This window comes from Vulpes lagopus, chromosome 3 (genome assembly GCF_018345385.1).
Source record: "Vulpes lagopus strain Blue_001 chromosome 3, ASM1834538v1, whole genome shotgun sequence".
Taxonomy (NCBI): domain Eukaryota; kingdom Metazoa; phylum Chordata; class Mammalia; order Carnivora; family Canidae; genus Vulpes; species Vulpes lagopus.
The window spans coordinates 18,775,948-18,788,845 of record NC_054826.1 but is presented as its reverse complement, the minus strand read 5'-3'; the positions used below and the strand labels follow the sequence as shown (position 1 = coordinate 18,788,845).

At 39.4% G+C, this 12,898-nt stretch overlaps 1 protein-coding gene and 1 long non-coding RNA gene across 2 annotated transcripts in view; one reads left to right on the top strand and one right to left on the bottom strand.

The window, feature by feature from the left end:
* The first annotated feature begins 7,528 nt into the window (after window positions 1-7,528).
* Window positions 7,529-12,898, top strand: part of DAB2 (DAB adaptor protein 2) — a 60,163-nt gene continuing 54,793 nt past the window's right edge. The window contains exon 1 of the mRNA XM_041749869.1: window positions 7,529-7,852. The gene's annotated coding sequence lies outside the window, so the exon portion shown is untranslated. The remainder of the gene's footprint in view (window positions 7,853-12,898) is intronic.
* On the bottom strand, window positions 9,186-12,099 carry LOC121487832. Its single transcript, XR_005986919.1, has 3 exons — window positions 11,446-12,099; window positions 11,212-11,312; window positions 9,186-9,712 (listed from the first exon to the last, which is right to left on the bottom strand). It is a non-coding gene; the product is annotated as an uncharacterized LOC121487832 (long non-coding RNA).

The window sequence follows — 12,898 nt, the reverse complement described above, 5'->3', positions numbered from 1 at the left end:
AACAACACCAAAAGGAGAAATGAATAGAGTCGAAAGTGGAAAAGCTTCCAAAACCAGGAGGAGGTGGGCCAGCGTGGAAGAGCAGGGTCAGCCTCTTACCAGACAGAGGTCTCCTCCTGGTCTGGACTGGGTTTTCATGTCTGTGAAAAGGGTCGGCATGCTAAATAATTGTTGGTGTATGTGATGCTTTCTCATAAGCACCCTCCGAGGACTTGCATTTTAATTCAAGACGCTGTCTTTAGTTTAGGGATAAATCAGTAAAAAGGGTCGGCACTAACCTGTCATTTTCCTCTTCTATTTTAAAGCTCTCTGAGCATGGGAGTTAACTTCTCCCAAAACAAGCATTTGGAAAATTCCTGGTTAGGCCGCTTGCTTGTTTTGTGAATGATGTTTGTGGTCAGCTATAACATATATAGCATGCCTTCTTCATATTGCTGTCCTTTTCATGCATGTTTTTCTTATTTTGGCATTTTTATGGAAGTGATTAAATATTACTTGGTTTCAAGCTGGTGTAGAAATTGTAGAGATGTGGAAAATCCTCTCTAGCTGAAATCCAACATACACATACCCTCACAATCATAAATACACATGCATATGCATGCAGCATTCCTAAAGTATGCCCCAATAGCTTTCTTTCCTCTTTCTTTCCTTCTTTCTTTCTTTCTTTCTTTCTTTCTTTCTTCCTTCCTTCCTTCCTTCCTTCCTTTCTTTCTTTCTCTCTCTCTTTCTTTCTTCTTTCTTTCTTTCTTTCTTTCTTTCTTTCTTTCTTCTTTCTTTCCTTTCTTTCTTTCTTTCTCTTTCTTTCTTTCTAGTGTGGAGGGAGGGAAATGAAAGTAAATATGATTTCCATTTCATGTTTAGCTTGCTTTCTGATAGAGGCAGCATTGTTTGGGTGCCCGGGCCTCCAGCTCTTACCCAGAGTTCAATATTGTAGAAATGTTGTTCCAAGTCTTATTCAGAATGACTGAAATATTTGTGCAGAATGTCACCTTCCAAGCTTTCATGAATGTTTACAAGTTTCAATAGCAAGTTGGAGTGGTATAGTAACTCTTAAAGGGATATTCTTACCCCACCCCACTTTCCAAAAAATAAACTAAAATTAAGCTGAGCAGAAAGTAAATCTTGGGATTTTAAGATCAAACATTTGGGACACACTGATTAGCATTTAGTAAGTTCCAAAAAATATCCCCAAGAAACAGAATATTTTTTATTCTATTAAATCAGCTGTGCATATGTTGTATGATAAAATCTAACAATTTTAGAAGAAACTCTGTATTTTGTTGTTAGAAAATTCAACTTCAAAAAAAAAAAAAGAAAATTCAACTTCTATTGATCACTCAAGAGAAGGGGAGTATGAAAGAGTAAACTTGGGACTCATGCCAAGATAAATTTTTTATAAGAAATTCTACAGCTCTCAGAAGACTTAAAAAGTCTATTCAATGTTCAATATCACCTGTAGACTTAATGTGAGAAAAAAAATCTATTCCATTAATTACTTCTTTGAAGATTTAATTGGAATACTGGCTTCATTGCTATATAATTCAATAGTTGGATCTGCACAATATTTATGTGATAACTAAAAGGAGATCATATATTTAGATATATTTTTAAATACTCTACTTACATATGTTATTATAATAATGATTGACTGCATATTCAAAAAATTTCTTTACCTATCCATATTATTTAGTTGCCAGGAGACAAATAAGAAGCATCTAATATTATTATCATTAAATAGGTTATAATCCACTTTTAATTTCACAGTAAAATTCCTTTTAGATGTGTATTTATTCAGACTCTGTGGGTATATTACATACTCAGTGCAAATAACATCTTTCTCTGCCTGGTCTTTGTTTATAATTTGGAGAAGGGTTAATAAACATGAATCTTAAAAACTAAGCACGTTGAGGATCCCCTAAAAAAAGTAAGATAATCTCTAACTCAGAGCATTGTTGAATTATTTGCAATTTAAAATATATTATGATTTACATAAATCAATTAAAAGCAAAATGTTTAATTTTGTTTTTGTATCAAAAATGTGTAATGATAGTATACATTTCTGTCATGATCAATTTTATCTCTTTTATTAACACAGGCAGGGCATGTATTTTTCAAATTGAAGAATGCTGCAAACAGAGAGTAGTTATTTGCCACAGGACACAAATAATGGCTGTGCCAGTATTAGCCACAAGGTCAACTATACCCTGGCCCAGTGTACCCTCTATTGGAGTGGAAAAAGGATCTTTTCTACTGAGGAATCTCAAACTTGAACCTTCCTTGCTTTATATAAATTATCTTATGATTCTTGTGTCCTCATTAACGTTTGTATTCTTTAAAATGACTATCTTCCATTATATTTTAAGAAGATCCATTCAGATAAATAACTTACTTCTTTAATTAACATAACACTTTTATGGTTTAAAAAAAATATTTTCATTGTGTCCAGACTTAGTGGCAGTTCAGTTTGGGGACTATTCAATAATAATGAATAGCTTTTGGGGATGCCTGGATGGTTCCGTGGTTGAGTGTCTACCTTTGGTTCACGTCATGATCCCAGGGTTCTGGGATGGAGCGCCGCATTGTGCTCCCTGCAGGGCGCCTGCTTCTCCCTCTGTCCATGTCTCTGCCTCTCTTTCTGTGTCTCTCATGAATAAATAAATCTTTTTTTAAAAAAAAATAATGAATAGCTTTTGAGTAATGAGTAATTCTTCAAAAAGATTATTTCAGCCCAGAATGTTTCCCAATCCAAAGAATAAGTTTTTCACCTGATCCGTCTCAGGTTTTACGTTTTTTTTGTGTGAGTAGTACTTTGCTGCCAACTTTACCTCTATTCTCCCTCTATTCCCTCACATTGTTTTTCTTGCTTGGATCAGAGGCTCTATCTCTCCCTATGAGCTTTACTCAGGGCTGCTATAACCAGTGAGCATTCCTCCGCTAAGAAGAACCAGATGGCCACGAGGAGATGTTAATGTTTCCCTCACATGTCCTCTGGGCAATCCTTCTTCACAGGGGACAAGTGTGCTGACTTACCACTACTCTGAGACTTATACTAATCCAAATAACACAGGACAGTTGTCCCATCTTGATGGCAGACATAAGGCAGAAGAATCCTACCTTTATGCAGCAAAAAATCAACTGGTTTGGAGAATAATCTGTTTGCAGAAAGTCGTGAGTTGTACTACATATGATATATACAGTGCCATTTATTATACATACAATAGTACCAAAGTAATTTTCCAATTCAACTAAAATATTTTAGGCAAAATAGAAGTAGAAGGCCCCATGATTTTACATTTTAGTGCTCAAAGATACTTGGAGTTTAAAAAGTGTATGCATCTAGGGGTGCCTAGGTGGCTCAGTCGGTTGAACATCTGCCTTTGGCTCGGGTCATGATCCCAGGGTCCTGGGATCAAGCCCTGCATGGAGCTCCCTCCTCAGTGGGGAGTCTGCTTCTCCCTCTTTCTGTGCCTCTCTCCCACCCCTGTCGTGTTCTCTTTCTCTTTCTCAAATAAATAAAATCTTTTTTAAAAAGCATTTGCAATCTAGCAAAATAAAATAAAACCATAGCAAGTCCTTAGCATCTGTGCTAAGAGACTATTACATTAGGGATAATTTAAAATTCTAATAATCTATATGCTTCTTCCTTCTCCTTCATCATATGTTTAAAAGTTCATTCAGGGGTCCCTGGGTGGCGCAGCGGTTTGGCGTCTGCCTTTGGCCCAGGGCGCGATCCTGGAGACCTGGGATCGAGTCCCACGTCGGGCTCCCGGTGCATGGAGCCTGCTTCTCCCTCTGCCTGTGTCTCTGCCTCTCTCTCTCTCTCTGTGTGACTATCATAAATAAATAAAAATTAAAAATAAAAATAAAAATAAAAAAATAAAAGTTCATTCAGAGTAGATGAAAGGTCACTGGTGGGGTAAGGAGAGTTAGAAGAATGTGTTTGAATCTTGGCACCTTCACAAGCAATCTACATGCATTTGAAGGAGTACATTGATTCTCTGAGACCTTTAAAGTGGGGACAATTATATGACTCTAATTTGCAACAAGGATATGAGGATCAAATGAGAATATTTTTGAAAGTTCTTTAAAGTTGCATGCAAAAATGCATGATCAACATCTTCATGAATGTCAAAGTCCTATCCTATTCCTTTCCTGCTCTGGTTAGAGGGGCCACTCAAGCTTGAATGACAGGAGGCTAAGCAAGAAGAGTGATGCCCCCCCTCTTCACCCTCAAGAGATCAGCAGTACCTTCTCAACGGAGAATTGCCATTTGCAGCTATATTCTGACTACGAAAGACACTGCCAAAAGAAAATCTACTTAAAGCTTTGTAGATTAATTCCCTAACTTGATCAAGCAAGGAAAAAGAAAAAAATAAACTCTGGAACATCTCAGCAGACAAGCACATGACAGCAATACAGGCCTCTCTCTAGGGCTCAGAAGCCAGACTTTGTACCTATTTGCTCTCCTTGCCCCCGTAGTGTGAAGCAGACAGGAAAGGCAGGTCAGTTTGCAAATCATCTGACTCCAGCCTGAAATCAGTAACCCAGAGTAAAAGCGCTCCGGAGCATAGTGGTATTAAAGACAGGGCCAGGCTGGGCCTTGTGATAAGGCCTGATGTTGGGTAGAGAGTGGCTATGATTGCATTGACCCTTGATCCTGAAGGCTCTCCTGCAGCACCACAGATGTCTGCACCTGCCCTGGAGGTGACCCAGGGAACAAAGCCATTATCTCAGTCAAGGGGCACCATGATATCTAGAATCCAAATTCTAGGCTTCTAAATGCTGAAAGAATATTTATTTTCCTACAAAATAGGTCCATGTGAGAAGCTCTCCAAGCTAAAGCATGGAATCCTAGGGAGTGAAGCCATGGTTTGTTTATCTACAGCACCCAACTGGCGAACCAACAGTAACTAGCTTATGGAAAATGTTGGATGAATGAATGAGTGAATAAACGATGAACAAATTAACTGCATGTAACACCTAATAGTAACAGTGATATTTAATTTTTTGTATTGCAGAAATTTGCAAATATAAACAAAAATAAAGAGAATTGTATATTGAATGCCTATATGCCCATCACTCTGCTTATGGTCTTGTTTTGGGGTGCCTGGATCTGACTCTTGATTTCAGCTCAGGTCATGATCTCAGGGTCAGGCTCTGTGCTGAGCGTAGATCCTGCTTAAGATTCTCTCTCTCCCTCTCCTCACCCCTCTCTGCTTGTGCATTCTCTCTCTCAATCAACGAAAATCTTGCTTTTATTCCCCCTCAATTTGAGTGATGGAGTAGGCTATTTTAGAGAAAATCTAAGATATCATCATTACGTCCATGCATACTCCACATTACATCTCTAACATATAAGGATAATGCGTTTACACACTTGACAAAATTAACAATAATTACTTAATATCTTGTAAAATCCCAGTTTCTCTGCCTCAAAAATCTCTTTTAATGTATTACTTATTAGACTCATAATCCAAACAAGACTCACAAAATTGCATGGTTTGTCTTTTAAAGTCTTTATAAATCTGTAGCAGTTGCTCCCACCCCACACCACTCTATTTTGTTAACACCATTGACTTTTGGAGAAAGTAGGCCATTTATCCAGTATAATGTGCCACATTATGGATTTGGTTGACATGCCTGGTGGTGTTATTTAATTTGATCCTCTATCTATATTTCCCTTAAACTGCTAGACATATTTAGAGGCTTATTAGAGTCAGGCTACCTCAAACATACTTCACCATTTGCTGTGTACTTCCTATAGCATCTCATGGAAGAGATCTTTTAAAAAGCACCAAATGGCAGGAATCTATTTGGCCTGTTAACATGTTATAGAACCTAACAGGCTCAAATTCTGGACCTATAAAAAATCAGATCCTCAAATTAAGCAGTATATCCCCTCTCTTTTTTGGTTTTACTTGCATTAATGGATCTGTATCAGTGCAGTAACTAACTATGTGCAGCTGTTAGTTTCTTGAACTTGGGACCAGAGGAACAGTAGGAGAAGTCAGACAAGTTGAGTGGGCACTCCTCTCACTAAAGAAGGGATGTCCCCATGGATAAGGATAAACATTTCCAGTATGGAATAGGTGAGAAGGGAAAGCTAAATTGTGTTTGGAGATTACAATGATTTGCTGATAGCTACCACCAATGAATCATATTGTGTAAAGGAAGTTAAAAATCATCAGGCTTCGTCAGGATAGGTGCTCTGGGGAAGGCACATATTAGAGAAGAGGAAATAGAGGATAAGGTAGGAGAGCACAGTAGTAGCAGTGCAAGTAGTTAGAAGCTATCAGATAATAAGAATAACACATAAAAATGTTCCAGATTTTTTCCTCATTAACACTTTAACACTTACCTCTTTTATTATCAAGTGCTTTGTCACCTGTTAGTATTCATTCCCAGAGAGTAGAGCATTTATTTCCTTTTTTTTTTTTTTGCAGTTAACATGGATAGCTACCACCATAAGGCTTGCTATTTACCAAGAATTGGTTATTTTATGTCCATTCCTGTGTCACTTAGTCCTCGAAATCCACCTGCACCACAAGCATTGTTTTCCATTTCACACGTGCGTGAGTATCAACTTTAGAGAAGTTAAGCAGGGATCCCTGGGTGGCGCAGCGGTTTGGCGCCTGCCTTTGGCCCAGGGCGCGATCCTGGAGACTCGGGATCGAATCCCACGTCGGGCTCCCGGTGCGTGGAGCCTGCTTCTCCCTCTGCCTGTGTCTCTGCCTCTCTCTCTCTCTCTGTGACTATCATAAATAAATAAAGATTTAAAAAATTAAAAAAAAAAAGAGAAGTTAAGCAGTTTGTCCAATCATATGGGTAATTAATGACAGAACCAGGATTCTAATTTCTGTATGCTGAATCTCAATCCCACGTGATTTTCATTGTACTACAGGGTGAAGCAAGAAAACAAAGTCATTATTCTATTTGAGTACCTAATCACTGTGGTCCAGATCTTTAAACACCATGTTCCAGAGAGACTTTACTGGATGTTCTTCATTTGTGGGTAGTTGATTAATCAATCTGAGTGATTATCATTGACCAAGAGTATTGTGAAAAGAGGCTCTTCAGGTAGTCAACATAGTAGAAGAGAACATGGCTCGTATAGACCTTATAACAGGGGTGTGCTGGAGCTGAATGTGCAAATCTCTGTCCATCTCCACGTTAATGACATCACAGGATGCCTTGAAACAAGCCATGATGGGGGTAGGTACTCCATGGAAATCAGCAAACATAGTAAAACAGAGGTTTTTTTATTCAGAGACCAACAAACTATTGCCTATAACTCAAATTTAGTCACAACAAAATATAAAGGGATGAGAGAGAGAGAGAGAAGGAGAAAAAAAAGAGAGGGAGAGGAGGGAAAAAGAAAGACGAGACAGTGTTATCAAATTACTGAGTGTAGTTAATGTCTAACATTAGTTTAAAAACTGCCTCAATATAAACCAAAATAACAGAATGTGTCCACTGGACAGATAAACACATTTAAAGTTTATGATTACACATTTCCTGGTTGGCCTCGGCAAAAGGACTTTAGGACTTAAGCATTTTCAGCAACAACTGCAGAGTTCTGGACCGGTTTTTCATCCATCCAAACCCACACCCAGCCTAGCCTTCCCAGGTGGTGTTTCTTCAGCAAACACACTTTTGGTGAGCTCAGTTCTTCCATGGAAGACTGAAGTGACAGCGATTGGGGGAGAGGCCCGCTGATGGGTTTCAGGAGCTTTGGCTTCTCTCCCAACAGAAGCTAATGATGAGGTTTCTTTCCCTGGGCTGGCCTGGAGGAATGTTCTTTTACCAAAGATTGATCGAGGAGGAGAATCACTCTCAGTATTAACCAGAATAAGTATGCTTTCCTTGTCCTGGGGGCGGGCGGGGGGGGGGGGGGAGGGATCAGGGTGGCTCCATTTAGAGGGATTACCGATGTCTGAAAGCCAAGTAGAAATTGTTTCAAGGATTATTGGTTATTTTCGATCATCCCCACAACTTTGACCAGTATTTCTCCTAAAAAAAATAGCAGCTTATCTACTGAAAGTACATGCACATCCCGACACACACACAAGCACACATACCTTCTACCACATTTACTTCTACCCAATCTCTCTCTCTCTTTTTTTTTTTTTTTAAATTATTTTTTATTTGGGAGAAAGAGCATGGGGAGGGGCAGAGAGAAACTTTAGTGACTCCCTGCCCCACCCGGGACTTGATCTCAAGACCCTGAGATCATGCCCTGAACAGAAACCAAGTCAGATGGTCAACTGACTGTGCCACCCAGGGCCCTTAAAGTCTTCCTCAGATTAAAAATCCTTTCCAGGGGCTCTTTGCTGCTGTGCTCAGCTGTAGCTTATGACTTCCCATTTTCTCTCTCTCAGGGCCAGACCCAGGGTCAGGACAGAACTTTCCCCTTACGGTCAAAGTCTAGACACCAGAGACAGACGTCCTGGAAAGGGTGCTGAGGTCATGATCAAAGCCAGAAAAACGAGTCCAAATGAGTCCATTGATCCCAAGAGGGCAGAAGAACAGGAGCTGAGGTACAAAGCCAAAGTGGGATGGAGAAGGCCAAGGGGCCTGGAGGCAGAGTAGTCACAGGAACAAGCAGAACGTGATCAGCGCGCATTCCCAAGCTGTGCCGGGGAGCTAATGTCACTCACGGTCTTTTTGTTTCTTAATGAAATTCTAATCAGAGTCAGCATTGCATAGGAGTGAAGTCGCAAACCCTGGAACCAGACTCCCTGGGTTTGAGGCCTGGCTCTGCCGTTTACTAATTCTGTGGCATTAATCAGTTTCCACAGTTTCTTTCTTCATCTGTAAAATGGAACTAATAATGGGTTTTAACTCACAGTGCAGTTGTGAGCATTTGATAAATTCATATCTGTAAAGTGCTAGGAAGAGCATCCGTATAAAAAAGGTGTAAAACAAAACAATATTCACCCATGTACCTTAAGGTCAAGTCTTAGGAGAAAAAGATTATCAGTGGGATCGAACCTCCCTTGTATTTATCCTTCTTCCTTCTTTCAAAGGAAACCACCATCTTGAATTTGTGATTGATGATTCTTGCACATTTTTATATTCACTTATATGAATAGTTGTATCTCTAAGTATTGAGTGATTTTATTTTTCATATTTTAGATCATATATATATATATATATATGTATAACTGCCATCATGTCTGCTGTATTCCTCTGTAATTCGTTCTTCTTACTTGATTCATCTGTGTTGATATAAGCAGTTCTGGGCCATACATTCATGTCATTCCTGTTATTGTTAGAGTATTCCCAGTGAATACATGCACCGTAATTTATTTATCTGTTCTCCTGTTGATGGACACTTAAATTGCTTCTACTTTTTGCTATCGTAAGCATTCTTAGACATTTCTTGGCAGATGAATGGGAGTTCCTCTAAGCTGACTTAGAAGTGAAATCTCGAAGGTTTAGGGTAAGCTTATTTTCAAATTTACTTAATATTTTTCAAATTATTCTTTTAAGACATTCAGACAAATTCACATGATCATTAGCACTCTACTATGTGCCAACTGCTGCTTGAAGTCCTTTAGATAGATTAATTTATTCAGTCCTCAGAATGAGGAAATTCTATTATTTCCTTCACTTTATAGATGAGAAGTTCAGTCATTTTCCTCAGATCACATAACTGGTAAGCTATGGAGCTTGGATTCACACCTGGAGACACACTGGTTCCGGAGTTGTGCTAAATGCAAAAAGGATATAATAAAAAGTCAAGATACTCTGACCAAAAAGTATCACAAGGCAAATAAAAAGATTTCATTGAAGGAGGTGAGGTCTCATTAAATCCAGTATTTCCTTGTCTTAACTATGTGTGCATAGATCTTATTTCCAAATAAGGCCTAGTCCAAGGTTCCATGTGGACCTGAATCTTGGGGAGGAGAGACCATCTTCAACCCAGTACAGGATCCCCTTCTACATCTGTGGCCAAAGAGAGGAGTCTAATCTACTTTCCACAGGAAAGTCTTTGGATATTTGGAAAGAGTTCTACTATTCATAGATATCCCTCTCTATCCCCTCTCATATGCCCAAGCGGTCTCTTGCCTTCGCTACACATGCCCAACTAGCAGGGCCCCCAGTAGTTCTCACTTCTCAGGGAATTCCCTCACTGTCCAAGTGGCCCTACTCTGGATGCCCTTCCATTTGCCAGCATCCTCTGCATATGAAGGAGCATCCACAACAGATACTCTTTTCCAGATGTGGACAGATCAAGACAATACGGTGAACCCTAAGAATTGCCAGTAACCCTTCTAATACTGTTTGGGCCATGACTGCATGAGCCATACATTCTAGATCATTCAGGAGAGCTGAGTTGTATTTGTAGCTCTGCCCCTAGCTCTATAAACAGAAGCAAATCGAAGTTTCTGCAATTACATTTCTCAACCTTTAGAAAAAGTAATACTTGTCCTAACCTGTTTGACAATAATGTTGTGAGGACAAATATCAGATTGGTACAAAAGCCTCAGATAAAATCCTCAGATAAAAATGGATAGGAAGAATGTGGCTATGCACCCATAGCACAATGGAATGTAACCTTGTCCTATGTCATGGAGGCCTTTAATAATCCAACGAAGTCTACAGTGCACTGCCTCAGAAAATGCACATAAGCATGGGCACACACACACACACATATAAGCTTCCAAATAATTGGGGAGTTGAATTACCCTGGAGTCCAGACTCAGATTCTCCTCATTCTCTAATTAAGAAGTGATTTTGAGACTGAGTATTAAATAACTACAGAAAAGAGTATTCCTTCTGGATTCACAGATGGTTCAGAACTGAGGCTGTGTAGCCAGCCTCAGCACAGCATGTGGCCATAGTTGGAGCAGTGTAGAAATATTTTTGGATGGAATTCAGTGTCTATAGACAGTGAAGCACCTATCAGTAGTAGCAACAGAACTCCAAAGTACAAGAGTCCTCTCTTTCTCATTTTCTGTCTTTTTCCCCCTTTTAATGTCATTTCTGCAGAAATTTACTCAGCTCTCTTTGAAAGGATGAAAGTGATCCATGAAAATGATCCTCACTAATATGCTAGAATATCAAGGTCCAAGACTATTTCAAGTGAGAAGTTAGCCTTAAGAAAGCTCACCATGGCCAGAGGAGCATAGTGATCTATCACATGATTTATTAGATTTTCTATTGGCGGTAGAAATAATTTAGGACAAGAACACTTTTCTTACTTACATGACTAATGTGTTTTTTCCATAATTTTAACATAATTTGTAGCATTCATATAGCCTCAAATTCTTCAAGCTCTTCTTATTGGATATGATTTCTTTTGTTTTCTGTCAAAAACCAAAACAAGAGTGGAAGACAAGGAATACCCATTTTATAGATAAGGAAATTGAGTCTTTGAGAAATTAGACTCAAATCTTGCCTTAAATCTTGCAGGTAGCAAGAGACAGAGCCAGGACTTACCCAAATCTGATCCTAAATCCCACTTTCTTTTGTTGTATCATAAAGGTAAGCATGTACATAATATCCGAGTTCAGTTTTCCAATGGCTCTTTTGAAGCCAAGATGTAATATGACTTCAGGGATAGTAGAAGGTCATCCCAGGAGTCGGAAGTCATATAATTCTTCTCTCTTTCTGGGTAACCTTCAACTGGGTGCATGGTGGAGTTGACAATTGCCTCCATCTGATCAAATTTAGGGAAAAAAGGTCAGTTCCTATTCTTACTGAGATCTCTTTAGCAATGAGCGGTGCCTTTCATGCCACAGTAAGACACAGGATTGGAAATGCAAATATCTGGGTATAGGTCAATGCAAATGGCTGATATCAGATCTTTCTCCGAAAACAAGTCTTGACAGGGGAGAGGGTAGGGAAAGAGTCACCGCCAAAGCCAGGACACTGTCAGAGGCTGCCAAGAGCCATGGGAGAGAGAAAAGTCAATGTCTAAAGGCCAATGGCACCTGACTCCTATCATCCTTGCGGTTCTCTCTCTCCACTGAATTCTCCTCACTCAGAGAAGAATAGAATGAGTATGCTCTTGACTGCAGGAGTGTTTCTCAAAGTGTGGTCCCCAGGACTATAGCACCTGAATCACCCAGAAGTGCTGGTTAAGCACTCAGATTCCCAAGCACTTCACATCACACCCCCCAGTGAACCACCCCCACACCTTTCCAGTCCTGGTCTCTGGGGCTGAGGCCAGGAATTTGCCCTTGTAGCAATCTCCCAGAATGTCTTCTGCGAACATTAATGTTTGAGAAGTATTGTTCTTTTTATTTTTAAGATTTTACTTATTTATTCATGAGAGACATAGAGAGAGAGGCAGAGGGAGAAGCAGGGTCCCCTCGGGGACCCCAATGTGGGACTTGATCCCAGATCCCTGGGATCATGCCTTGAGCTAAAGTCAGATGCTCAACCACTGAGCCACCCAGGCATCCCTAGAACTATTGTTCTAAAGGCTTAATTAGACCACGAGAACACTGATGAATATTCACTTTTGAAAAATCTTGAGGAAAACACCTCAGTGAAAGGTATTTTATGGATTTTTTAATAACCCTTCTCTTTCCTTATCTTAAACTCAATTGGTGTGTTTTTAAAAATTATGCAACCCAGTGCATATACTATTTCAATTAGATGCACAAATGTGATCTCTATATATCTGCATATGGGTTATTTTAATTTCTTTTCCCTTTCCTACAGTTTTTACCTCTTTGCGTCCCCTGTCTATTCTCATCTCCATGAATGGCCCCAGTAATCTATAATGCAATCCAATCTCTAGTCTCCCTTAAATTATGCACACTCTCTCTCTCTCTCTCTCTCTCTCTCTCACACACACACACACACACACACACACAAACTTATATGGATAGGTGTTGCTTTTCATATTACCAAAACAGAAACATTTTACATTTTTTCCCTGTAT